Here is a 27,847-nt window from a genome sequence, read left to right on the forward strand (position 1 = left end):
GGGGTATCTATGGACAGGGATGGAGCTGAGGCGAAGGATGTTGAGGAACTAGATACTTGAAGGAGGGCAGTCAGCTCTATTGGTTGTTTTTCTTTGAGCTATAATTATATGGTTTAATCTAAACTTGATGCCCTATGGGGTTTTTTGTTATTTGTATAAGTTTAATTTCTGGACTATTAGTAGTAGTATGTTGTTTTACTACTAGAATACTTTTGTTGTTTATCTCCTTGATCCTAGTAGGAATGATGTTGTTAGGGCTGTTGTGGATTATATTAGTTTTTTGAAGTATAAAAATGGTGTTGGATAGATAATAGGGAGGTGACCTTCAACTGATTTCTCGGCCTTTTTCTACTCAAGGAGTAGCCCCCGTCTACTACCTATATACTTCAAAAATTTGTAGATTGTTTTCTCTTTGATATAAATGTAACATAAAAGAATATTTAAGCTATCTTTATTCTTTGGTAGCACTAGTTAAATCTTCAAATCGAAACAGCCACATCATTTATTGGAATCTACCTCCCTTATTGGCTATGAGCATAGGATACACATGTATAGGAAGTGGGTAGATTCTGTTGGCCCCATAGTCAATGTTCATATCTATCAACCCCTTCCTAATTCAAAGGTGAAGTTAACTTCACTTTGATCTAGAGTGTGTGTCTTGGGTAACTATATCAGTTATGGATCGGCAACATAAGTTGCTTCTAGATAGAGCTCACATAATCTTGGTTCTTCCCGGATAGCCATTCACATAACCATCATTCATACTAGATAGCCATTGATGTCATCCTGAATTCTTCTAGATAGTTACTTACGTCATACCATTTCTCTTTCGGTTCTGTATTCTAATGCTCTAGTAGTGACAAATCAGCTTTTCCCTCATTTGGGTCTATATTTTTATTCTCTAGCACCAACAAATTGGTGTACATTATGATGTTTTGTTGCTATCAAGTTTGTAAGAAATATAAATTTAATTTAAAACTCACAATCTTAAATCTAAAAATCTTCTCGGCACATGAAGGTGTCGAGTGCCAGTTTTGCTCGGCGCTTGATGATGTCAAGTGATAGGCAGCAAGTGCCGAGTGAGCTCTGCACACAAAAGAAAAATGCAATAGGTGCCAAGTTAGCTCGACACTGAAAGAAAATGCTTGGAAACAATGGATGCTGAGTAAGATCAGCTCCAACTGAGATAAATCTATAAATTAGAAAAATTCTAATGTAAATGCTTTCACCATTAAAACTAGAGAGCCAAGCTTTAATCTTTCAAAAAAATTTCTCAAATGAAATGAATAGAAGAGGAAGAACAATAGATTCAATTATGCTTGCTTTTTTTTTCTATTCAACTAAGATTTAAACTATTAAAAAATCTGGGAGCATTCAGCTTCAGCCAGAAAACCCTAAATTAACCCAAAAAGGTAAAACTTCAAACTTCAATAAAATTTAAACTTGCAACTCTAATGGTTGCATACAATGGTGCCTGGAGAAATCACTGCTTCAATAGGAAAAATCCAACTACAATGAACTTACAGAGAGAATAGGGGAAACACATACAACTAGAGATTGGATCTGCTGATCACTTTCTTCTTCTTCATTCTCTGCTATGCTCTACTTTGCAACTATTGATCTATTGAATATGGTTGAACACACACACTGAATGTCAAAACATTCCTTTTTATCATTCTTCAATAAGAATTTTCCCCCTCATTTCTGAATCCAAAAAAAATCTCACCTACCAAACATAAATTGCTTGTCGTCCATGGGTACCTGCGGGAACCAACCTGATAAGGTAGCTGGGCATGGGGCTCGAGGGCAACCAACAAGCTTCAACGTTAATTTCCAACAAAGTGAGCCTTTTGGTAATTTTTTTTGGGAAAGGAATATAGGTTTTATAAGCCTATATAAGGGTGGGGAACCCCTCGTATTCAGCATCCATTCTTGTTCATTTTTGCATCTTGAAATTGTTGAGCAATTGCTCTGAATATGAGTCAACAACCATATTGTGGTTATGGAGCTCGGTGCTCCCTAACCATATGGTGCTTATGCCCTGTATGGTGCTTATGGACCTTATGGTGCTTCCCAAATGTATGGTGGTTATGTAAGATGATATAGTCTCCATATGTTTCTATATTTTAAGTTCTTCGTAACATCAACAGTAGTTTCTATTAATCATTTTACCAATTGGATTTTTGATTAATTTTTTAAAGTATTTTATTTCGTTACACCAGTAATTAATGTGTTAGTTTCCACTACGTATTAAATGTATTTCTTCCACCTACCAAGCCTTACAAATCTTTTGAGAAGTTTTCTACGGCATGCAACAGACACATTGATGGTAATGATCTATCCTAATTTTCAAAATTTAGCTATCTAAACCAGTATTTGAACCAGAGATCTCCCTTTAATTAGAGGGTAACAGCATAGATCTGTGTCACCATTTGTGATACAAAAACGTGTTTTGGTCAAATCTCATTTCTCTATCAAAACTCAATTTTTTTCAAAAACTAAAAATACGCTTTTATAGATCTTAGATTCAATATCATCATTATATAAATTTTTGAGCGGTTTGATTAGTTATAATATGTTATAATCTCAAAATATTATAAGTCAATATTTCAACATTTCAGAAGATGCTCTCTCAAAAAACTAAAAAAAAATAGTAAATCATATAAAAAAAATAATAAAATAATATTTATCACTAGAGGAGAGAATCCTCTTCATGAATATGTAATTTTTTTTCAAGAAGGTATAGATTTGATAGGGAACTTTTGACGGGAGGAAAAAATTGGTGGATTCTGACAAGGTCAAACTTGAGTACTTATAACAAAGAAAATATACATCAAAAATAATTATTTCTTTTTTTGTTCACTAGATATACATGTCACATATTAAATATTTCCAAATCAGAACAAAAAAAGATGATTTGCACATACTTGTTTGATGGAACTACATCCTATATTTTTTATTGTTAAAAAAGGGACTTCAAAATAAAATAAAATGAATAAATTCTTAGTCAAAAAATTTATAAAAATTATAGGCATAAAATTCATACAATTCTACACATTTCATCAGTTTACATCATCTTCGTATTTTAAACACAAATACTATTTTTTTTGTCATTAATGTTGAACTGTCACATTTTGATATCACGTTTCTTTATAAAAGGTGACACAAGTTTGTGCTTTTACCCTAGAACATTATGATGTCCTCATTAATCTAATATATGATAGTCTTATCATACTAGAACAACCTCTATTAAGTCCATCATACCCTCACAAGATTCCTCGCTAAATACTCCTTTTGCCTTGTCTTTCTTTCACGATGTGTGCAGTAGATATGCTAACTAAATCCTGCTACCTCTAAGCTCTATCAAGTATTGACTGATTCTGCTTGTAGATAAGTCACATAGTATTCTCTAATTACAAAAATTGACTTTGAGGAATGATAAATGATTTGTAGTTATTTTATTAAAAAAAATGTGTTTAGACAAATGAAATAGAGCAATAGAGGCTTTAACTATATTATTTATTATAAGCATAGATGTAAATAAGTAAAAGGATATTTTCTTTTAAGAATAAGCAAATTGTAATTATATTAATAGCATCTAAATTCTATCATATACAATGCTTCTTTTGTTGCTATGGATATTTCAATCATGTAAGTATGAATATTCATTTTAAAAGGTATTAATTTTGAAACCTATAATATAGTATAATTGTCTATATTATAATGATAAATTTTTTTTATCTGTAATATTGGGAAGTTTTTGTTATTCTTCTAGATAATCATGTTTAATGAATATTTAAAGATATTATTTAGATTACACTTTAAAAAAAAGTTATATATTTTTTATGTGACAATGTATTATAGAAAGAGTATGAGATGTTAGAAATCAAGTGCATTTGAAAATTGAAGTTTGATATGAGAATTCAACCTTAGTAGTCATAACAAGGAGATAAGTAGCCAAATGTTTTTAACATGATAGAATATTAATAAATACTTGAATTTCTCATTGTTAAATTGTGTATAAATATGATGGACAATTCTTTTGAACTTATCACAAAGGATAGAGTGATATACTTTTCATGTCTCCTAAACCAAACTTTATATAAAATGTATCGTAAGTGTTACAAGATAAAAAATAAAGCTTTAATAAACATTAGTCATGATTCAACATAGAATAGTGTTACCATTATTTTATTGTTGACGCAGGAGCATCCAGAGGTATAAGGGCAATCCTGTGTCACCAAAAAAATGTACTTAGAATTAGTTTATGTTAAATGTGTTTTCATTTTTGAATACCCATTTGGGTCAAATAAAGGTTCCAACTCTCACAGTTCCATTATCAGTGTGCTAGAAAATCCTGAAAAAAATAGGAGCATGTAATCGGGCCATCATTTTGGTGAATTAGGAGGTGTAAATTGGCTAGATGAATGTAATTGTAATTTAGAACATTCCAAAAAAAGAATCAGGTCAAAAGGCCCCACGGTTTGAAAGTTATTGCAGTTTTTCAGGTTTTTGAGACCTCCTAAGAATGCTTCAAAGTTAGGTTATGGGCATTAAATTACCTCAAAAAGGGCTGAAAAATGGGGGACAAGAAAAGCTTGTCTGTAGGGCTATAGACTACTTCGAGAGATTTTTGGAAATGTAAACAGTTCATCAATCGGAGCTATGGTTCAAAAGTTATGCCTCCCGAAAGTTTGGTGACCGTTTCTGGATTCTACTAGATTTGTGCCGACTTCTAATGCAGCTTTTGGAACCTTCTATTTGGTCGGTGGATGACTACTAGAACTTTCTAGAATGTACTCCCAGTCCTTAACCCTCTGGGGTCTATTTAAGGAGATTTTTGGCATTGTAAAAGGCAGTTCGGAGTGGAGTTTGAGAGGAGGTACTGAAAGGAGAAATTATCTCCAGATTTATGCTATTGTAAGACCTTAGGGCATGTTTTGAAGTTTATTTTCTCTATACTATTTGTACTAGCTTATTTTATTAGTTAATACAATTTCCCCTTTCTATTGTGTCCTTTCTGTTCTTGGGTCGTGTCCCCATCCAGTGGTATCAGAGCTAGTTTTCCTGAGTGTGTAGACAGAGCACTGACTGTGAGGCAGTTTGCACTAGGACTGTGTGGTTGTGGGTTCGAGTTAGAAGATGCCTCCATGAAGAGAGCATGGTAGAAGGGCTAGAGCTATTAATCCTAAGGAGGTCAGAGCCCTCCAAAGGTAGGTACAAGCATTGCAAGAGGAGCTTCGTAGAGGAGCAAATGTTGCCGCAGGTGACGAAAGTGAGGATGACAATGAAGAAGAAGTAATGGGACTGGAAGTGGAATTTGATGGGGAAGTTCTAAAGAGGAAAGGCTTTTTAGGGCCATTACTAAGTTTGGGAAAAGACCCACAATTGAAGTGGGTGTATTTTCAAAAAATTTGAAACCAGATGAGTTGATCGATTGGATCAATGAACTGAAAGAATACTTTGAGTATGAGGATATTAGGGACCTAGATAGGGTTAAATTTGCAAAGGCCAAACTGAAAGGCCATGCCAAAATTTGGTGGCAAGAGGTTCAAGTGGAAAGAAATAGAAGAGGAAAGGAGAAGATCACAAGATGGGATCGCATGGTGGACAAATTGAAGAAGCAGTTCATTCCTGTGGACTATTAGCTTGATTTGATTAAGAAGATGCATGGGTTAAAGCAAGCAGGAAGATCAGTCGAAGAATATAGAGAGGAATTTTATTGACTCTTGATTAGAGCGGGGCATGCAGAAGCAAATAAGGAGAAGGTTTCTCATTATATCAGTGAGTTGTGACCTAACATCCAAGAGGAATTAAGTCTGGTAAGAATGACTAGTGTTGAAGAGGCATACCAGTTTGCCCTATGAGTTGAAGAGAAGCTGAACAAAAGGTTTGAAGGAAGACAAAGAGGGTGTGGTCAAGGAGGAATGGGAAGTGGTAGGTCATCTGGAGGCTGCAATAAAACCCAAAAGAAAAATGAAGATGTGGGTACTAGCAAGAACTAGAGGAATGAGGGTTTCAACCGCTCCCATGATCAAGACTTTGGAAATCAGAGAGCAAGAGGTAGAGGATGTGGACAAGGAAGAGGAGGCTTCCGTGGTACCTATTTCCATTGCAATGAAGAAGGTCATTGTGCCTTTGAATGCCCTCAACGACAAGAAAGGATAGATAGGAGAGCTGAGGGCCAAGCTAGGGTTGCTCATGTGGATGAAGATGCACAATCATCACATTAAGATGATGCAGAAAGAGGAGAGACCTTGGTAAATGAAAGAGTCCTACTAAGTGGTGAGATTGAACCAGGACAACGGAGGAGTTTTTTTCATACTAGATGTAAGTGTGAGGATAAGTGTTGTGACGTGATCATTGATGGTGGTAGCACTGATAACTTGGTATCAGAAGAGATGGTCTCTAAGCTGAAGCTCAAGAGGGAGAAACATCCCCAGCCCTATCGGATCACTTGGGTAAAAGATGATCATAAGGTCCTGGTAAGTGAACAATGTTTAGTGAAATTCAAAATTGGCAGTTACCATGATGAAATTCTCTGTGATGTTATTTCGATGTATGTTTTCCATCTATTGTTGGGTAGACCATGGAAATTTGATAGACATGCAGTACATGATGGACATGCAAACACATACTCTTTGACAAAGGATGGAGTTCACCACAAATTGAAGCTCATGAAAAAGGAAGGTGAAAAGGTATGTAGCAGTGCTAGGATTTTTCTTGTTGATGAAAGGAAGTTTTTAGATGGCATGAAACATCAGCATATGTGCTATGCTTTGATTCCTAGGAAAGATAAAGAAGGTAGTAGTGAAATACCACTTGAAGTTTTAGATTTACTAGGGGAGTTTGGAGATATTATCTTTGATAATGTTCCAGATGGATTGCCACCAGTAAGGCAAATTAGTCATCAGATAGATCTGATTCCAGGAACTAGTTTGCCTAACAAGGCTGCTCACAGGATCACTCCTACTCAAACAAAGGAGCTAAATAGACAGGTTCAGGAGCTATTAAAGAAGGGCTTCATTCGAGAGAGCCTGAGTCCATCTGCAGTACCTACAGTACTCGCACCAAAGAAGGATGGAGAGTGGATGATGTGTATAGATTCTCAAGCTATAAATAGGATAACCATCAAGTACCAGTTTCCTTTGCCAAGGATGGATGATCTTATGGACTGCTTGAGTGGAGCTCAGTACTTCACAAAAATAGATCTGAAGAGTTGTTATCACCAGATATGGATTCAAGAAGGAGATGAGTGGAAAATAGCCTTCGAGACCAAGGAAGGTCTTTATGAGTGGTTAGTCATGCCCTTTGGATTAACGAACACCCCAAACACCTTCATGCGGCTCATGAATGAGGTACTTAAGAAGTTCTTGGGAAAATTTGTTATTGTTTATTTGGATGATATTTTAATTTTCAGCAAGACTGTGGAAGAACATTTATTGCATATTCATAGTGTCATTGAAAGGCTAAGGGAAGAGAAACTGTTAATTAATCTGAAGAAATGTATCTTTGCAAAAAGGGAATTAGTCTATTTGGGGTTTGTTATATCACTCGAAGGTCTCAAAATGGATCCAGAGAAGGTAAAAGCCATTTTGGAATGGCCTACTCCAATGTATGCTACTAAGGTAAGATCATTTCATGGTCTAATTAGTTTCTATAGGAAGTTTATTAAGAGTTTCAGTGGCATATGTGCACTCCTAACTGATACAATAAGAGGGGATAGAAAAGAGTTCAAATGGACTGCAGCAGCTGTGAGAAGTTTTGAATTGCTGAAGAAGAAGGTGACAGAACAGCTTGTGTTGGCACTTCCAGATTTTAGAAAAGTATTGCAGGTGGATTGTGATGCTAGTGGCAGCACTATTGGGGCTGTATTAAGCCAAGAAGGTAAGCCTATTGCATATTTTAGTGAAAAATTGAATGATGCAAAGAAGAAGTATTCTGTTTATGATCAAGAGTTCTATGCAATAGTTCAGGCCTTAAAGAAATGGAGGCATTATTTATTGCCAAAGGAATTTTTTTTGTATACTGATCATCAGGCATTATAGTACTTAAATAGCCAAGGTAAATTGAATTAGAGGCATATGAAGTGGGTAGAGTTCTTGCAGAGCTATACATTTGTGTTGAAGCATAGAAGTGGAAAATCTAAAAGAGTTGCAGATGCACTAAGAAGGAGACAGTTGTTGCTTACAGTAATGCAGGTTGAAGTAGTTGGGTTTGATGAACTCAAGAATTTGTACCCTGAGGATCCTAATTTTTCTGAAGCATGGAAAGCTTGTAAAGAACCTGTTGCTATAGATAGAACCAAGTGGTTAGACTATTTGATTCAGGATGGCATATTGTTCAAGGGTAGTCAATTGTGCATTCCCAAGAGTTCCATGAGGGAAAATCTGATTAAGGAGAAACACAGTGGAGGGATGGCAAAACATTTTGGTCAAGATAAGACCATTTCCATTCTTAGAAAACATTATTTTTGGCCTCAAATTTCATAGGATGTGAAGAAGTTTGTACAGAGTTGCCAGGTTTGTCAAGTTTCCAAGGGGTTTAGTCACAATACTGGCCTATATCAGCCATTGCATGTTCTTTAGAGAGGTGGTGAAACTACATGGTCTCCCAAGGAGTATAGTTTTTGACAGAGATACTAAATTTGTGGGCTATTTCTGGAGGACATTGTGGAAGAAGTTGAGAACAGACCTAAAATTTAGTTCCATGCATCACCCGTAGACTGATGGCCAAACAGAAGTGGTAAACAGAAGTCTAGGCAATTTTCTGAAATGTTTAGTTGGGGATAAGCCCAAGGGATGTTATTTGATTCTACCACAAGCAGAGTTTGCTTACAATAACACTATAAATAGAAGTACTAGAAAATCACCATTCCAAATTGTATGTGGGAATAGCCCAAGGACTGCACCAGAATTGAGGAAGATAGAACAAGGGGAGAGGACAAGTGCTGAAGCTGAGGAATTTCTTGAACATATCAAGCATCTACATGAGGAGGTTCAAGCACAAATTACCAAGATGAATCAAGAGTATAAAGCTAGGGCTGATCAAAGGAGAAGACATAAGGAATTCCAAGTAGGGGATCTAGTCATGGTGCACGTACAAAAAGATAGATTTCCAGCCGGTACTTACAACAAGCCAAAAATGAAGAAATTTGGCCCCTGCAAAATTTTGAAGAAACATGACTCAGAAAATGCATATGAAGTGGAGCTACCAGATGGTATTCACATTTCTCCCATTTTTAACATTGTAGATTTAACAGAGTATCATGATGATGGTCCAGATGAGGAGCTGGTGTTAGAGCCATGTCCAATTCCTCCTTCTAAGAAGGAGGAGATAGAAGACATTCTAGATCATCGTGTGGGTAGTGTATATGCTATATTAGTATGTTAGAAACACTAAATTAAGAAATCAAAAGCATTTAAAAACTAAAATACCATAACATAAATGAGAGACTAAAAGAGAAACCCTCAAATGAGAATATGACCCATGGAATGGCTCTCTCAATGAGATTATTCTTTTGATGTATGGATGAGTCTAATGGATTAGTGTGGTAGGATTATGGGATGTATGCTCAAATGCTCAAATAGCTTCAATGGAGATGGGTAAATGGAAAGTGGTAGCTTTGTGAGCTCTCAATTTGGCATTATAAGGGTATGAGTATGGATTTTGGCTCTCAAAAGGGCATGATAACTTTAGCTCAAATATTGTTGTTGAAATGGCTTGGGAGGGGATTCAATTTATAGGCTAAGGGCTTGAGGGATGGAGGGCTAAGATGCAAGGATAAAGAGATGGTTAAGGAGGGCTAAGATGCACTCAAAGGGGAGCACATGGATTGTGCTTGTTTAGCACCGATGGGAAGGTGACACTTGTCACAAGGAGGATGAGTGTGAGAGGGTAGGGAAAGGGGTTGGTTAAAGGCACGATGAGTGGAGTAGAGTATGTAAGAGAGATGTAAGAGGAATGAGTGTGGAAAAGGGAAGAGTGTGGAAGATGGATGTAAGAGTCATGAGTGGGCTTGTAAGAGTCTTTTATGGTTTGTAAGAGCACTCATGACTTAGTGGTTAGGTTTTTTGAGGGGAGACTTTGATTTGGTTTAGGAAAGTCTTAAACTTGTTTAGGGAATGTGAAAACATTAGGGGGTGGATTAGGCTTGGGTTTAGGATTAGATTAGGGATGTTAGAGATGTGCAAGTGGATGGAATTAATGAGGGTGGGTGATTTAGTGGCTAAGCTTGGTTAGTATGGGTGGATGGGGTGGATTAGGCTAAATGGAGGATTAGGGATAACTTAGGGGTTTTTAGATTGGAGGATTTTATTTATCAAATAGATTTATTTAATAAATGGTGATTTCTAGAATTAGATAGAAGAATAGGATTTAATTGATAAATAATAGGTTATTTGATTTATCAATTAGGACTATAGATGATTAATTAAATTAATCAGCTAGGGATGGCAAAGGATTAATTAAATAGGAATTTAATTAATGATGCCTTTAGAGATAACTAAACAGGATTACTAAAGTAGTGTAATCAAGTTTAGGTGTCTACATTTTGCCCCTCTTTGACATAGTGTTGAGACAACACTATTTCAAAGAAGTTCGAATGAAGATGACACAGGGAAGATGTTTTAGCAATGAGGTTGCCCCAGTCTTAAATAAGAAGAGGAGAGACTAGACTTAGATGATGCCCCCTCAAGAAGGCGACAGGGAGAGAAATGAGGCTCGATGACTTCTTGAAAAGTACAAGAAATTAAGATGAGCTAAGACACAGGTTGGCAAAGAGAAGGGGCTAAATTAGCTCAAACTCTCACTATGGGAGAATGATAAAGGAGAATCAGATCCACAAGCTTAAGACTTTCCAGGATTGGGGGTGGATGAAGGAGAGGAGTGCTATAAAAGGAATCCATGGCAGGGAGATGGATGATGGGATGATAGAGCTGATGCAATAGGATTTCAAAGAGTCAAATTGATGGAAGATGGGTTTCAGAGATCCCTAGGACTAAGATTGTGGATCTTGAAAGATGAGGCTTGGTGGATTGATTTGATTGGTGGATCCCTAAGACTAGGATTGTGTATCTCTAAAGCTAAAAGAGAAGATTGATTCAAAGAGATACTGATGCATAAGCTAGGATAGGTGTTGGATATGGATGGGGGATAATTGAGATTGAGGGAATCCATTGAGATACCATGTAGTTGAGCACTAGATTTGCTATAGGACTATTGGTTAATTTCCAAGGTTACCAAGAAAATCAAGGCCTTTTCACCAACCATCCAGAGGATTCACGAACTGACTCAAAACAAACACACAAGGATTGCCCAGTATCACACATGAATCCAGAGGAAGCAGCGTGGAAACGATACTAGGTAATCCACAAGCAGAAAAGAAAAACAAGCAAAAGACATGATCAAGACCTTACGCTCAGATTGCCCCATTTGTAGCATACCATAATATGGAAGATCATGGCAACCTTGAGGAAGGAATAAGGAGATTGCTTGGAAAAGATATTTCAAGACCCAAAAGGGAAGATTCCAAATCAAAAGAAAGCGAAAATCCAAAAGAGAACCGTTTGCCAACGAGATCGGTAGGACGAGATACTAACAGACCAAGATCAGACATGAGGAAAGCTATATCCTGTAAGGACCTGTCAGAGAGTACCTAAGCTGGTGGATTTGGATGAGTGATGCGTCTGGCAAGCTGAACTAAGAAGGATAACACTTTGGTGACAGGAAATCTAGCTAAATGATGCATTGGAATAGCTAAACAAGATGTACGATGTGTGCAAGATTCTGATCAAGGATGAACCAACACAAACACTGGATAGATACAATGGTACTAAGCTAAAGAGGATGTACAAGTTGATTGACCAAGATATTTACAAGCTGAAGCTTACCAAGATAGTTACAAGCAGGCAAAAGCTTAGGATGATAGGATAGCGGGATGGTTCCATGTTGGTGCAAGATGCAGAAGCTAAGGATGAGGGGATAGCGGAAGATATGGATTTGGGGAGGATGCATCCCAATGATGATGAGAGATTTTGTGACTGAGGATAGTTAGAGGAGTAGGATGAGATGGCTAGATAGGATGGTAGATAGCTAGGATTATGATGGATATAAAGAGATGACATTGGGTTTGCATGAGGATAGCCTAGTGCTAGATACCAATGACAAGGGAGGATGGACAAGACAAGATCTCCAAGGAATAAAATGTCCCCAGTCAGAAGATGACATGTGGAAGGAGTTCTTACGATGGATGTGATAGGATTGAAGCTAGGATGGAAAAGTTGAAGGTGCTAGGGAAATGGATGATAGCTGGGATGGTTGGCTGAAGCTGCAGGAGATAAGTGGATGGTGTGAGATGGAAGCTGGAGGGTCAAGGATAGATGGATAGATTGGAAGATGGAGTTGGATGTCAAGAGATGACCAAAAGCATGAGGGTGATAGGCTAAACTGGGGATGGCTGGATTACGCATGATGCTTGTTTGCCAAGTTTTCATCATGGTACTTGTCCAAGGCGCATGAATTGCCAAGTTTTCACCAGTGGATGCTTTACTTTTCCTTTTTTTTTTGACTTTTTTACTTTGGACTTAGCTGGAATGATTTTGGCTTTCTTTAGCTATTTTTGGCTTTTTTGGAATTTTTCACTAGCTATTGGAATGTTCAATTTTGTTGCTAGCTGTTGGTACACCAGATGTGTGATTTATGCAATAGATTGGATTAGATGGGATTGATGGTAGGAGATGGAGGGATGAAAAGGCTGGAAAGGAGCATGAGATGGGGATGCTTGCATGATCAACATTGGCACATGTTGGGATAGGTGTGAAAAGAGCATATGGGGGATAGATGCTAGATGCGGGCTTGATGGTGGATTTGTTGAAGCATTCTTGGGGATATAGGCACCCAAGATGGAGTTAGGAGATGGGGGATATGAGTCACTAGATGGAGGACTAGCAATGGTGGATGCTATTATGCATTGGGTTTCAACTTTGTTCTTTGGGATCCACATGGTTTTGGATTTTCTTTTCATAGAGTTTTGCATTATTTTGTATTCTTTGATTGGATTTTGCCTTTTTGGAGTATGTCTTTTATGATAGACATATTATTGCCTAGGATGTGGATTTTTAGCTTTATGCATTTTGAAGTTGGCATTCACATTGCTATGGTAAGCTTTGGGAAGATGGTTAGGAGAAGCTTTGTGAGATGGAGAGGATATGGAAGAGTGTGTAGGGGGATGATGATGGATGATGTGCCCTGATATGTGCCTTTGTTGATCTTGTGTAGGAATAGATGGGATAGGTCTTGAATGATGACTGGTAGGAGGATGGAGGATGGTAGATTCTAGGACATAGGGACCCAAAATGAATTTAGTGGATGAAAGGGGGATATGGTAGGTTGTTTTGGGTTGCAAGGATGGTGGAGGGGGGATGACATAAGATTTCTTGAAGGAGTGATGGAAGGCTAGCATAGTGGGTTTGGAGATAGGCTTGGTTTGGGAGTGTGGTGTACCAACACCTTTAGATGGTGAGCCTTTGGATACATATCCAAGACCATGAAATCCTAGATTCTGTTGTGCAATAATAGGCTTTTTGATTCCTTGTTCTTGTGGTCCTAAACCTTGACCTTGATAATGCCATTGATTGAGCATTTGAACTAGCTGAGGATACTTTTTGCTTGCAGAAGATGGTGGAAGTGCTTTCTCAGATGTACAACGACTGGGAGATACTATTCTTAATTCTTCTGCTGAGAGGAGGCCACCATGGATGAACGTAAGTGAACCAAGAGGGTAGATTTTAGATGGTGGAATAGCTTGGATAGGTGGTAAGATGGAAGCATGGAGTGGAGGAGATGGTAGGATAGGATCTTGATTTGGCTGATGGGATGAAAAGATATCCTTTAGTAGAGGAGGTATGGCTTGAGTTTTTGGAGATGGAGGGGATGGTGACTGCACTATGGATGTAAGACATGGTGTGAGGATATCTTCATTTATGCTTTAGGGGATGTCAACATGCTTTTGGGCAGGATCTTGATAGGATTGGATTGGGATGGATGGTGCGAAAGGAGGTGAAGGGATGGATTCTTCAAAGGCAGCAGATGGATAGATGGGAGATTCAGTAGTGGAGATGGGTGAGTAGAAGATGGATGCATAAGGGTCATTACGGGAGATTTGGGAAATGCTTGGAGGTGATGTGGATAGGATTTGGAGGGAATAGGATTTGACAGGTGGTGGGATTTTGATGCTTGTGGGAAGTGGAAGGATTTTAAGCAATTTGATGGATGGTATGGGGATGATAGCTATGGGAGATGGAGATGAAATTATGGATGGGGAAGCTTCATTATGGACTAATTCACATGGTTGGATTAGATGACATGGCTTATCGACTGCTGGAGGCAGCTTTTCTTGTATTTTCTCTAGGAGATTCCTTGGAGACTTGTGTGTTAGAGGTGGAGGTGAATTGACAAGAATAGCTAGTGTGATGGGGGTGGAGGATTGGAAGCTTGGTTGATTGGGTGATGGAGAAGTGGGGATATCAGATGGCATGACTAGATAGTTTGGAATAACTCTTGGATTTTGGGGGATGGTTGGTGGAATGTTTCTAAGGCTCTCAAGATACCCTTCATAGTCAACAAGATTTTCATCATTATTGGAAAAGGAGGTGGTAGGAGCAAGGACAATATGACCGAACACATCATGATAGGATTGGTACTTCATGCTTTGACGATGAGTTTGATGGGGATGGGGTCTTGCATATGGATGAACATAGAAGCTCATGGTTGGATTTGGATTAAGCTTAGATTTTGGATTGGCTAATGAAGGATTTCCTAGGGAGAGTCAAAGCTGTATGAAAGACCTAAGGAGGATTGCCTAGAGATTTTTGGCTTTCCTGTGGATGAAAGAATTTCAAGGGTATGCTATCAAAAAGTGAGAGTTTTGCTTTCCTATGTGCTGGATTTGGTGGTGGCTGTGTCAACTTGAGGATAGACTAATGATCCTATGGGCATGACACATGATTGACCACTTGTGGATCCCAACCTTTAGCTCAAGGTGATGAGGGATACAAGTGACAAAGCTAGGTTACCCTAGAGAATACTCTGTCAGAGGGATAACCTTGGTGAGATTGGTTGATTGGTAGGATTGATTAGATAGCAAATTCTAGCAGAGTGACAACAACTCTTTAAAGGCTTGGGTGTGTTTTTGGATTGGGTTTCTAGTTGGTTGGGGGGGATGATTTTGATGGACTTTGGATTTGGGATTGTTCTAAAACAAAGAACTAGATAGATTTGGTTACGGAGGGGAGCTTGGATGATTTTCTCATGAGGCAATGACTATGCTAAGTATGCCTTGAGCTAGGAGATTTTTTCTTTTCTGAGATTTTGACAAAAGTTGGCAAACATTCATTCAAAAGCTATGAATAAACAAGTAGACAAAAATTTGGAGCAAGCACGTCAAACACACCAACATCCTAGGAAGCTTTCTACAAGGATGCAATTTGGTTTAGCTAGGGAGTCCTTGATATACGCAAGGTACGTGAGGCCCATATCCATAGATGAAATCAAAAAGATGTCACACAACCAAGAGGAGTGGTAACCCACTTCTCCTCTTTCACTTCTCAAGGGTATAAAGTTCCTTGAGGGTTAGCCCGAGTGACAAAATCTTGATCCCAAGAGAGGTGTCTTTCAATTCACCTCCCGATTCTTATACTCCGTCAGAACACTAGAGTTGAGGTTGTCGCAAGGGGTGATGAAATCCCCAAGGAGGCCTCCTAAAAAGTGTAAAACAAGACCACATACATGATTTTGGGTTTTAAAAGACACGCATTCATTCCAAATTATGATTTAGATTTTGTAAGCTATGATTGAAGACACTTGTGATTAGTGCATACAATGTTCATTCCAATTTGACAACGTCGTCAACATAATGGAAGTTGAGAGATCGTCAACATAAGAAAAGTGAGCGTCATTGAGAATACATCCAAAACCATGCAATGTTTATTGATTGTTAGACATTCAAAATTTGAGTGTGAGTTTGTTTTAAGCCCAAAATAGAGTGTGTGAGATTCGATTGTCAAGCGCACGCCCAGAGGCCCTCCACGTCAATCGGTTGTTCAATTTTAGTGCCCAAATGAAGTGTTAGCCAGCCTAATGTGCATTCAAAAAATTTTCTAACTTAGAAAAACTAATAAAAACACAAGTAAGTAGAGCTTGATTTTTGTGGAGCACTTAACACCCTCTTAGGTGGACCCATCCACATAGATGGTGCGGAGATTGTAACCAATGGTTAAATTGATGGATGATTAAAGAGGGTGAGTCCAATGACAAACTCACTGAAAGGATTTTTATTTATTTTTATAACTTAGAAGATTACAAAAATATGGATTTAGATTCTTTTTATGCTCGAAAATTGTGAGATATTGCAATGGTTAATTGATCTTATGCGTTCAAGATTGAGTTTGTTTGTTTTAAGCATGCATTCTAGGAAAGATTGATTTTAATCCATTGCATTCAAGAGTGTGTTTTGAGAAACATACATTCAAAAAAAAATGTGTTTAACCATTCAAGTTCATTTTAGCAACATGCATTCAAAGACAAATGATTAAACATTCAAGCTCATTTTTTAGCAACATGAGAACCTGCAAGAAACATGGTTAGTGATTTCATATATGCTCCAACCTTCAATAAGACCAAAAAAAAGCAATTTAGTTAGTGACCAAAAATCTTCCAAAATGAAAGTTTAACTATGGGATTTTTTTTTTTTACTTTTTTTGTTATTTTTTCTACGCGTAAAAATGCTTAGAATAGTCTAAATCTTACGAAACCACTAAAAGTCAAATTTTGATTCTGATATGCTAAAATAGCAATGTAACATAAACAGGCAAAGACACCAAACGACAAAGATGCCAAAACTCGTAGACGCTAAAACTCGCAGATGACAGTTTGATGAAGAAGGTAGTTGGTGGCATCGGAGATGACAGTTGACTACTAGCGGCTGCGGAGATGACAATTTCTAGGCAAAGATGACAATTGATTGTTGGTGGCAGCGGAGATGTCAATTTAAGCTTTTGAAGGTAGCGTAGACGATAGAAGCTAGGTGGAGATGCTAAAACTCGCAGACGCTAATTTGCGCAAATGTTGAAATTTGCAGACGATAGTTCAAGTTTCTACGTAGACTACAAGAAAATAGGTAGAGATGCCGAAACTCGTAGACAACATTTTGAGTGTGCGGAGATGACAGTTGAGCTTTCACAGATGATGTTCTGTGTAGATGACAGGCGGAGACGCCAGTTTGCGGAGATGACACTACGTGTAATGAACCGACGGGCACAGGTTTTTTCTAGATTTTTTTTTTTTGGTTATTTTTAGATTTTAAAGGGTGTATCCTTCTCTCTAGTGCATCCTTCAACCTACAAAAACAAGAAAAAACACCCTGCACCAACTCAATCAACAACAAACTATTAGATTGTTAGTTTGTAAAAGTATAATGTAGATTGAAATGGATAAAAAAAATAACCCATAGCAGGGTCCCACTAGGCGTGCTAAAATGTATATGGTATATTAGTATGTTAGAAACACTAAATTAATAAATCAAAAGCATTTACAAATTGAAATACCATAACATAAATGAGAGACTAAAAGAGAAACCCTCAAATGAGAATATGAGCCATGGAATGGCTCTCTCAATGAGATTATTCTCTTGATGTATGGATGAGTCTAATGGATTAGTGTGGTAGGATTATGGGATGTATGCTCAAATGCTCAAATAGCTTTAATGGAGATGGGTAAATGGAAAATTGGTAGTTTTGTGAGCTCTCAATTTGGCATTATAAGAGTATGAATATGGATTTTGGCTCTCAAAAGGGCATGATAACTTTAGCTCAAAGATTATTGTTGAAATGGCTTGGGAGGGGATTCAATTTATAGGCTAAGGGCTTGAGGGATGGAGGGCTAAGATGTAAGGATGGGGAGATAGTTAAGGAGGGCTAAGATGCACTCAAAGGGGAGCACATGGATTGTTCTTGTTTAGCACCAATGGGAAGGTGACACTTGTCACAAGGAGGATGAGTATGAGAGGGTAGGGTAAGCGGTTGGTTAAAGGCATGATGAGTGGGGTTGAGTATGTAAGAGAGATGTAAGAGGAATGAGTGTGGAAGAGGGAAGAGTATGGAAGATGGATGTAAGAGTCATAAGTGGGCTTGTAAGAGTCTTTTATAGTTTGTAAGAGCACTCATGACTTGGTGGTTGGGTTTTTTGATGGGAGACTTTGATTTGGTTTAGGAAAGTCTTAAACTTGTTTAGAGAATGTGACAACATTAGGGGGTGGATTAGGCTTGGGTTTAGGATTAGATCAGGGATGTTAGAGATGTGCAAGTGGATGGCATTAATGAGGGTGGGTGAGTTAGTTGCTAAGCTTGGTTAGTATGGGTGGATGGGGTGGATTAGGCTAAATGGAGGATTAGGGATAAGTTAGGGGTTTTTGGATTTGAGGATTTTATTTATCAAATAGATTTATTTAATAAATGGGAATTTTTGGAATTAGATAAGAGAAAAGGATTTAATTGATGAATAATAGGTTATTTTATTTATCAATTAGGACTATAGATGATTAATTAAATTAATTAGCTAGGGGATGGAAAAGGATTAACTAAATAAGAATTTAATTAATGATGCCTTTAGAGATAACTAAATAGGATTACTAAAGCGGTGTAATCAAATTTAGGTGTCTACAAGTAGGAGTACCAGAAACAGGCAGTATGAAGAGTATTTGGTCAAATGGAAAGGACGACTGATTGAGAACTCAACTTGAATTTCAGCAACTGAGGTTTCCCATTTGGGATTCCCTCTACCATTCATAAAGGGATAGGGTCACTTTTCAATCTACCCTGGGTGTCTGATGCAGGAGCATCCAGCGGTATAAGGGCATTCCTGTGTCACCCAAAAAATGTACTTAGACTTAGTTTCTGTTTCATTGTTTTCATTTTTGGATACCCATTTGGGTCAAATAAAGGTTCCAACTCTCACAGTTCCACTATCAGTGTGCTAGAAAATCTTGAAAAAAATAGGATCTTGTAATTGGGCCATCATTTTGGTGAACTAGGAGGTTTAAATTGGCTAGATGAATGTAATTGTAATTTAGAGCATTCTAGAAAAACAATCAGGTCAAAAGGCCCCATAGTTTGAAAGTTATTGCAGTTTTTCAAGTTTTGGAGACCTCTTAAGAATGCTTCAAAGTTAGGTTATGGGTATTAAATGACCTCAAAAAGGCCAAAAAATGGGGGACGAGCAAAGCTCATTTATAGGGCTATATAGCACTTCAAGAGCTTTATGGAAATGTAAACGGTTCGTCAATCAAAGCTACAGTTCAAAAGTTATGCCTCTCGGAAGTTCAGTGACCATTTCTGGATTCTACTAGATTTGTGCTGACTTCTAATGTAGCTTCTGGAACCTTCTATTTGGTCGGTGGATGCCTACTAGCACTTTCTAGAATGTACTCCCTGTCCTTAACCCTCTGGGGTTTATTTAAGGAGATTTCTAGCATTGTAAAAGGCAATTTGGAGTGGACTTTGAGAGGAGGTACTGAAAGGAGAAATTATCTCCAGATTTATGCTATTGTAAGCCCTTAGGGCATGTTTTGAAGTTTATTTTCTCTATACTATTTATACTAGCTTATTTTCTCAGTTGATACAATTTCCCTTTTCTATTCCGTCCTTTCTGTTCTTGGGTCGTGTCCCCGTCAATTGTTAACATTTTATAAACATTGGTAAGTTCATTATTGTTTAACTCTTATAAGCAGAAGTAAAATGAAGGATTTAGTAATTTAGACTATGTCAATTATTTATCTAAAATAATTAAGAATATTTATAGAATTGTGAAATAAATTTAAGTATAGAAGAGGATTATATGTAATCTTCTTATTGATTCAACATAATAGTTGAATATGGATTTATAGTGTAAAGATTTTTATTTAAGTTTGAAATATCATTTGCATAAGTAAAATGTTAGCTACTAACTAACATCTTATGTAATAATTTAACATTGATTCAGGATTTAGCTATTTTGTTTGCAATATGAAATGGGTAGAAATTAATATTTTGATAAGAAATTGCCTCCAATTTTATGAATGACACATTAGGAGGGAAGGAAGCCACAAAAAGCACAAGTGGTAGCCCAAGATCTAAATAGGAAGAAGGAGTTTCCTTCTCCAAGTAATGTAATTGAAATAAAATAGGGATTATTAGATAATTTAATTGATATATTACAAAGGCCACTAAAAATTAATAAATTTCACTCCCATTGCACTAACGACATAAACTCAAGTCCCAAACAAGATAAAAAAACAAAAGTCAAAACAAACATCTAGGTCCAAGAGACACCTAAAAGAAAACTATCTCAAAGGGCACCAAGATGAAAGTATGATCTAAATCCTAGAGGCAAAACAGACATGTAGGAAATCTACTATGCAAGTGGGAAAGTGTCATCACATGAGCCAACTCTAAGGTTACCCTAGCAACCTCCCTAGACTCTACCTCCCTAGTGTCTTTATGTGGTACCAATATCTTATTAATTCATTTTAAAACCATTTAATAAAATGATATCACTTATTAAAGCAACCTACAATGGGTTACACAAGAAACCTCTTTAGGGATCCGACCTCCATTGTAAGCCACTTCCCAATATGAAATACATATAACCTACCCTAAGCTTAGCAAAAGTAGAAGGTCTTATATGACCATAAAATACACATTAGTTCTTAAACAAGCAATTGGAAAGTATTGAAATATCCTTGATCAAAATCACAGGGTTTACCAATACAATCATCCTAACAAGACTGATCCAAAATCAAGTACACATATTCCAAACTATGAAATCACAATGACATCACCCAAAAAAAATCATAGAATCACCTTAGTCATATACAAGAAACTAAGAAGAAATCCAAATAAAGCTAATCGAAGACTTGAAATTTACACCAAAAATGTCACACCATTCAATTGAGTTCCACACAAGAGAAACCAAAAGCAATAAAAATCAATAGATCGAACTCATCAAGGAAGACATGTGGCTACATCACAATGACCAGATATAAAAGATTGGATACATAACATCATCATAGAACAAAATTCCCAAGCCTTCGGTAATACAACCTAATTGGTCAAGCACTAAGTCAACCCAAACCCAACAACAATAAACCACACATCATAAAGAGTACATACAAAAGTAACTTTCCTAATCCATTAGGTTTTGAAAACATCATAGTTTAATTTTCACTAAAGGTTTTCAAGTTTTCATTTTTGTTTTCATGTAATATAGATTCACTAAAGTTCTCGAGTCGACATTAGTCTCAACACTCAAAAAATCAGAACATGTTGTTTAAACATAGTTTTCATAGTCCAACTCATTATCAGAACACAAGATTCTATAAACAAATAGGTTATAGTTTTTGTCTTTTCAAAGTATGTTAACTACTCAGGTGTTTCGAATAATAAAATTTCCCTAGTGTTGATTCACTAATGTTTCTAAACTCACAAGAATAATAGATTGAAAAATCATATTTAAAACTCAATTTAAATATGATATTGGACTATCACCCAAAACCTAAATTTACCAATTTTCCCATTTCACAAAACAATAATCATTTAATTAAATCATCATTAGATTTAAAATAAATAATTTGAGTAATAATCCTATTGGTCTAAAACAAAAGACCATCCCCAAACTCATCATTTAAAACTAACATATAATCTAACTTCATAATAAAAATAATCAATTAATATTATTAGACCTTAAATCTAATAATAATTTAATTAATTATTAACAACTAATACATTTGTTACTTACACTAATTAATATAACCATTTAAAAATGTATACTGAAATATTTATTAATAAAATATTAATCAATTTTTAAAATACTTGAAAAACTATATAATAAAACAAATGTTGAAAAAAAAAAAAAACACACATTGACGGCCCACCGACCTATTTATATAAACTGCCACAATAGAATTCTACTAAATCAGTAGCACCTACATCGGTCATAGCAATAAATCGCCACTGATAGTGGAAAAACAAGAGGGAGAAAGGTGGGTGGGGGTTTGGAGGCCCGCACCTACCCAAAAATAAATTTTGTATTTATTTTTAAATATCACGTGACAATCAAAACTATAAAACACTCCCCAATTAATTAATTTTTCATATTTAATAATCTAATTATATAATAATTACAAATTACTATGTGTGTGTCTATATATATATATATATATATATATATATAAACAATCAAAACCTATAAAACAAAATTGGTTTTCTTTTCAAAACCCACATCCCGATTTTAATAATTCTATTATGAATCATCTAAATTAAAACAAATGAGGGTTTCTAATATCAAATTAACGAACAAGGTTTACTAATTTCCAATTCGCATACAGATGTTTTGAAAATGATGAACAACCAAATTCACACACAAAGGTTTCAAATCATCAAATTTGTTTACAAAGGTTTCTCAAACAAACAACAATGAAATTCAAACACAAGGGTTTCAATCTTCATTTGTTTATAGATGATTTAGAAATGAAAAACAATAGAATCAAAACTAGTGTTTCAAATTCTCAATTCATATACATAGGTTTCTCAAATGAAGAATGATAAAATTAGATATAAGTGTTTCAACCAATTTGAATTCTGAAAATAGATTCTCAAACATGGAGAAGATTGTGAAATCAAGAATAAGCAACTACTAAAAAAACCCACAAGATCCTACCTGGATCTAATGCTAAAACAACAAACGCACACAACATGCAAGAATTTTCTTTTTCCTTTGAAAACCCTCTTTTTGAAAATAGGCTCCTCCAAAACATGTCTTTGGAGAAATGAAATCTAATTTCTCGATAAAGAGTTTTTTTTCCCTAAATCAAGGATTTGATTTTGCAATCAGGCAAAAACTCCCAGTTTTGATTACTTTATTATATTTTAATTTCTTGCACCACATTTTGTAATTTAATTAAAATAAAATTTATTAAATTAATTATTTCTATCTCTTATAAAATCACATGACACTTTTAATATAATACTTATCAACTTAACTAATAATATTATTTAGAGTTTATTATTAAAATAAAACTATTAAATAAATTATTACTCAATTAAATAAATATAAAATGCCAAAATTAGAACTTTAATAAAATCTTTTAAGTTTAATTCCTTTATTAGAATCAAAACACACCATTCTATAAACAAATAGGTTATAGTTTTTGTCTTTTCAAAATATGTTAACTACTCAGGTTTTTCAAATAATAAAATTTCCCTAGTGTTGATTCACTAATGTTTCTGAAATCACAAGAATAATAGATTGAAAAATTATTTTTAAAAGTCAATTTAAATATGATATTGGACTATCACCAAAAACTTAAATTTACCAATTTTTCCATTTCACAAAACAATAATCATTTAATTAAATCATCATTAGATTTAAAATAAATAATCTGAATAATAATCCTATTGGTCTAAAACAAAAAAACCATCCCCAAACTCGTCATTTAAAACTAACATGTAATCTAACTTCATAATAAAAATAATCAATTAGTATTATTAAACCTTAGGTCTAATAATAATTTAATTAATTATTAACAATTAAAACATTTGTTACTTACACTAATTAATATAACCATTCACAAATGTATACTCAAACATTTATTAATAATATATTAATCAATTTTAAAAATACTTCAAAAACTATATAATAAAAAAAATGTTGAAAAAAAAAACAAAACAAAACACATTGAGGGCCCACCAACCTATTTATATAAACTACCACAATAGAGTACTACTACATTAGTAGCACCTACATTGGTCATAGTAATACATCGCCATCGATAGTGGAAAAACAAGAGGGAGAAAGGGGGATGGGAGTTTGGAGGCCCCCACCTACCCAAAAATAAATTTGTATTTATTTTTAAATATCACGTGACAATCAAAACTATTAAACACTCCCCAATTTTTTTTTTTAATATTTAATAATTTAATTATATAGTAATTATTATACATATATACATATATATACATACATACATACATATATATGTATGTATGTATGTATGTATGTATGTATGTGCATTATGGAATTTCCTCTACCATCCAAGAATTTTATCTACAACATGCCATCCTGAATCAAATAGTCTAGCCACTTGGTTCTATCTACAGCAACAGGTTCTTTACAAGCTTTCCATGCTTTCGCAAAATCAGGGTCCTTAGGGTACAAATTCTTGAGCTCATCAAACCCAACTACTTCAACCTGCATTACTGTAAGTAACAACTGTCTCCTACTCAGTGCATCTGCAACCCTGTTAGATTTTACACTTCTATGCTTCAACACAAATGTATAGCTCTGCAAGAACTCTACCCACTTCATATGCCTCTGATTCAATTTACTTTGGCTATTTAGGTACTGTAATGCCTGATGATTAGTATACAAAAAAAAATCTTTCGGCAATAAATAATGCCTCCATTTCTTTAAGTCCTGAACTATTGCATAGAACTCTTGATCATAAACAGAATGCTTCTTCTTTGCATCGTTCAATTTTTCACTAAAATATGCAATAAGCTTACCTTCTTGGCTTAATACAGCCCCAATAGAACTGCCACTGGCATCACAATCTACCTCGAAAACCTTTCTAAAATTTGGAAGTGCCAACAAAGGCTGTTCTGTTACCTTCTTCTTCAGAAATTCAAAACTTATCGTAGCTGCTGCAGTCCATTTGAACTCTTTTCTATCCCCTCTTATTGTATCAGTTAGGGGTGCACATATGCTACTGAAATTCTTAATAAACTTCCTATAAAAACTAACTAGACCATGAAATGATCTTACCTCAGTAGCAGACCTTGGAGTAGCCCATTCCAAGATGGCTTTTACCTTCTCCAGATCTATTTTGAGACCTTTAGGTGATATAACAAACCCCAAATAGACTAACTCCCTTTTTGCAAAGTTACATTTCTTCAGATTGATTAACAGTTTCTCTTCCCTTAGCCTTTCAAGGACACTATGAATATGCAATAAATGTTCTTCCAAAGTCTTGCTAAAAATTAAAATATCATCCAAATAGACAATAACAAATTTTCCCAAGAACTTCTTAAGTACCTCATTCATGAGCCACATGAAGGTGCTTGGGGCGTTCGTCAGTCCAAAGGGCATGAGTAACCACTCATAAAGACCCTCCTTGGTCTTGAAGGCTATTTTCCACTCATCTCCTTCTCGAATCTGTATCTGGTGATAACCACTCTTCATATCTATCTTTGTGAAGTACTGAGCTCCACTCAAGCAGTCCATAATATCATCCATCCTTGGCAAAGGAAACTGGTACTTGATGGTGATCCTATTTATAGCTCGAGAATCTATACACATCCTCCACTCTCCATCCTTCTTTGGTGTGATTACTGCAGGTACTGCACATGGACTCAGGCTCTCTCGAATCAAGCCCTTCCTCAATAGCTCTTGAACCTATCTATTTAACTCCTCTATTCGAGTAGGAGTCATCCTGTGAGCACCTTGTTCGGTAAACTAGCTCCTGGAATTAGATCTATCTGATGACTGATTTTCCTTACTGGTGGCAAACCATTTGGAACATTATCAGAGATAATATCTCCAAATTCCCCTAGTAAATTTGAAACTTCAAATGGTATTTCACTACTACGTTCTTTATCTTTCCTAGTAATCAAAGCATAACACATATGTTGATGTTTCATGCCATCTAAAAACTTCCTTTCATCAACAAGACAAATCCTAGCACTGCTACATACCTTGTCACCTTCCTTTTTCATGGGCTTCAATTTGTGGCGAACTCCATCCTTTGTCAGAGAGTAGGTGTTTGCATGCCCATCATGTACTGCATGTCTATCAAACTGCTATGGTCTACCTAATAATAGATGGAAAACATGCATTGAAATAACATCACAGAGAACTTCATCATGGTAACTCCCAATTTTTAATTTTACTAAATAGTGTTCACTTACCAGGACCTTATGATCATCTTTTACCCAAGAAATCTGATAAGGCTGGGGATGTTTCTCCCTCTTGAGCTTCAGCTTAGAGACCATCTCTTTTGATACCAATTTATCAGTGCTACCACAATCAATGATCAAGTCACAACATTTATCCTCACACTTGCATCTGGTACAGAACAAACTCCTCCATTGTCCTGGTTCAATCTCACCACTTAGTAGGACTCTTTCATTCACCAAGGTCTCTCCTCTATCTGCATCCTCTGAATGTGATGATTGTGCATCCTCATCCACATGAGCAACCCTATCTTGGCCCTCAACTCTCCTATCTATCCTTCCCTGTCATTGAGGGCATTCAAAGGCATGATGACCTTCATTGCAATGGAAACAGGTACCACAGAAGCCTCCTCTTCCTTGTCCATGTCCTCTAACTCTTCCTCTTTGATTTCCAAAGTCTTGATCATGGGAGCGGTTGAAACCCTCATTCCTCTGGTTCCTGCTAGTACCCACATCTTCATTTTTCTTTTGGGTTTCATTGCAGCCTCCAGATGATCTACCGCTTCCCCTTCCTCCTTGACTGTGCCCTCTTTGTCTTCCTTCAAACCTTTTATTCAGCTTCTCTTCAACTCATAGGGCAAACTGGTATGCCTCTTCAACACTGGTCATTCTTACAAGACTTAATTCCTCTTGGATGCTAGGTCGCAACCCACTGATATAATGAGCAACCTTCTCCTTATTTGCTTCTACATGTCCCGCTCTAATCAAGTGTCGGTAAAATTCTTCTGTATATTCTTGGACTGATCTTCTTGCTTGCTTTAACCCATGAATCTTCTTAAACAAATCAAGCTCATAGTCCACAAGAATGAACTGCTTCTTCAATTTGTCCACCATGCGATCCCATCTTGTGATCTTCTCCTTTCCTCTTCTGTTTCTTTCCAATTGAACCTCTTGCCACTAGATTTTGGCATGGCCTTTCAGTTTGGCCTTTGCAAACTTAACCCTATCTGGGTCCTTGATATCCTCATACTCAAAGTATTCTTCCAGTTCATTGATCCAATCGATCAACTCATCTAGTTTTAGATTTCCTGAAAATACACCCACTTCAATTGTGGGTCTTTTCAAAAACCTATTAATGGCCCTAAAAAGCCTTTCCTCTGCATGATTCTGAATTTCCCCATCAAATTCCTCTTCTGGTCCCATTACTTCTTCTTTATTATCATCCTCACTGTTGTCACCTACGGCAACATTTGCTCCTCTACAGAGCTCCTCTTGCAATGCTTGTACCTTCCTCTAGAGGGCTCTAACCTCCTTAGGATTAATAGCTCTAGCCCTTCGGCCATGCTATCTTCATGAAGGCATCTTCTAACTCAAACCCATAACCACACAGTCCTGGTGCAAACTGCCTCATAGTTGGCACTCTATCTACACACTCAGGAAAACCAGCTTTGATACCACTTGATGGGGACACAACCTAAGAACAAAATGGACGCAACAGAAAAGGGAAATTATATTAATGGAGAAAATAAGCTAGTACAAAAAATGCAAAGAAAATTAACTTCAAAACATGCCCTAAGGGCTTACAATAGCATAAATCTGGAGATAATCTCTCCTTTCAGTACCTCTTCTCAAACTCCACTCTGAACTACCTTTTACAATGCTAGAAATCTCCTTAAAAAGACCGTAGAGGCTTAAGGACTAGGAGTACATTCTAGAAAGTGCTAGTAGGCATCCACCAACCAAATAGAAGGTTCCAAAAGCTGTGTTAGAAGTCGGTGCAAATCTAGAAGAATCCAGAAATGGTAACCAAACTTCCAGGAGGCATAACTTTTGAACCATAGGTCTGATTGATGAACCGTTTACATTTT

At 36.3% G+C, this 27,847-nt stretch overlaps 1 pseudogene; it reads left to right on the forward strand.

Moving 5' to 3' along the window:
• Positions 1 to 1,753: 1,753 nt before the first annotated feature.
• Positions 1,754 to 27,847, forward strand: part of LOC149537033 (deoxyribodipyrimidine photo-lyase pseudogene) — a 71,068-nt pseudogene continuing 44,974 nt past the window's right edge.

Source organism: Cupressus sempervirens, chromosome 10 (genome assembly GCF_028749045.1).
Source record: "Cupressus sempervirens isolate cs-2001-9-10 chromosome 10, ASM2874904v1, whole genome shotgun sequence".
Lineage (NCBI taxonomy): Eukaryota > Viridiplantae > Streptophyta > Pinopsida > Cupressales > Cupressaceae > Cupressus > Cupressus sempervirens.